Below are 2,108 nucleotides of genomic sequence, written 5' to 3'. Positions count from 1 at the left end.
TAATCACTTATTAAATGCATCGCCTAACTTGTACAGATTTTAGATGATCACAATGCTAAATGTCACTTCTTTGAACTTAGGCTTCATAGTTTCATTGCTCATTTATCTAGGTCACCCACTCAAAACTTTAAGGGATGAGGAGAAACAGCTTTTCCCATCAGAAATCTAGGCAAGAGGGGCTCGATGGCTCCCACCTGGGAGGAGGGTCTCCGTGAGCCTGCACCTGGGTGGGGGGAGCCATTGCGCCTAGGCCTTTCCCTCAATTTTTCCTCTCTCCCTCCCGCCCTGCGGTTTCCTGGTCGGTGCTTGCACAGGGAACTTAGCGCTGAGATTATCTAAAGCCCTAGGAAAAATGGGCTTTAGAAAATTCACTTTCTGGCAATGGCAATGGTGGAAAATTCACCATTGCCATTGCCAGAAAGAGCGATTTATGGCATTGTTCTTTTCTTAAGCTCCCAATTTGGCTTCAAACTTTACCTCGTACGGGCTTTTATTCCTGAATCTTGGCTAAACTCCTCAGGTTTAACCTATTGGCCTCAAAAATATTGGACAGTTGCATTGCCTGTCTATCCCTGTATTACTATAGTAATCAGCTGTGTGCTCTTGTCTGGGATTCACACAACTCCATTCATATGATCACAGGGAACCATGCTAAAAATCAACTGCAGAAGAAATACCAGGAGGCCACTCCAGCATTAAAGATAACTCTATTTGTGAAATAAACCAAATGTTCTTTCTTGCAGCCAAAGACCTTTATACCAAAAACTGAAATGTGTGTAGCCATATTAACACCAAGCATTTATTTATTCATAAGTTTTTGCCATCATCATTTTGACCATAAATTAAATCAACCATCTCTCTTATTAATAGAGGAGATGTAAAAAGTGAAAATTGATCTTCTCTTAGATTATGTTCAATGAATATTGTAAGAGTTCTCAAGAATTAATTGTTAATGAACAGAATAAATAAAATACTGCATTACCATTTAAAAAAAACGAAGACTAGGCAAAAACCATTTCAATCCATGCTGGCAACAGCGTCACCAAACTACAATTAAGGTAGAGACACGATGTTCTTTGTAGTTCTTTGGAGAGAGAAAGTCTAAGATCTGAGTCATGGTGAGATGATGAATGAGTCAACAGGGAATGCGGGACGCTGGGGTAAAATGTGCCTGGCAGATCAAGTCGTGAGAGGAAAAGGAGACAAAGCGAGGCATTGAAAGATAAAGAAACAACCCCACGAGGGCAGCTCTTGAAACCTGGGAGGACATTTCATGCCTTGCAGAGGCAAGTTGCTTATCTGGGAAAATTCCAGGGCAGCCGTCAAATCAGAATTTGGGGAGCTGGATGGAGATTTCATGTGCAACAAAGGAGACTCCCTGTGACCACGTAGAAAAGGCCCTGCTTTTTGAAAACCAAAGACTGTGACCTTCAAATGCAGGCACCCTTTCCACCAGGGCACTGTGCTCCAGAGATTCACTCTAATGGAATATGTCAAAAGGATTCTTTTCTCTCTGGCTTTCTATTGGGTTTGGCCAATGGGAGGCACCTGCAGGATCCTAGAGGATGGAAGGAGAGAGAAATGAGGGCATTTATTTACCCAGCTCCCCCTCCACTGGAGCCGAGGACTGGAACCATTATGGAAGGCCCTTTTCGCAACTCCAGCTCTTTCCACATTCACATAAGCACCCCTTCTTCCTGCCCCTTTAGGCCTGGACCCGTAATGTACCCCCTCAACTGTTGCAGCCTTTGGGGTGCTTCCCTCATTCCTGTTGGCTTCCCTTAACCATTCTTACAACTTTATAAATACTTTCCTGGCCAGGCGGGGTGACTCACACCTGTAATCCCAGCACTTTGGGAGGCTGAAGCAGGAGGATCGCTTGAGTCTGGGAGGTCAAGGCTGCAGTGAGCTGTGATCACGCCACTGCACTCCAGCCTGGGAAACAGTGAGACTTTGTCTCAAAAAATAAAATAAATAAATAAATAAATAAATACGTTCCTCGATCACTCCACTTGAGTGTTACCTCTTTTTTAATTTAATTCTAAATGCTAGTCACTTGAGCTAGTTTATTGGAAAGGGGACATTTTTATGGAGAGTTGTCGCTTTTG

The 2,108-nt window shown here is 43.3% G+C and overlaps 1 pseudogene; it reads left to right on the top strand.

Annotated features, from left to right (window-relative positions):
- Positions 1-387: 387 nt before the first annotated feature.
- LOC116562632 lies at positions 388-1,844 on the top strand (annotated as a pseudogene).
- The last annotated feature ends 264 nt before the right edge of the window (positions 1,845-2,108 follow it).

This window comes from Sapajus apella, unplaced genomic scaffold (genome assembly GCF_009761245.1).
Source record: "Sapajus apella isolate SASKATOON/1434 unplaced genomic scaffold, GSC_monkey_1.0 scaffold33, whole genome shotgun sequence".
Taxonomy (NCBI): domain Eukaryota; kingdom Metazoa; phylum Chordata; class Mammalia; order Primates; family Cebidae; genus Sapajus; species Sapajus apella.
This window is presented reverse-complemented; position numbering and strand designations above follow the sequence as displayed.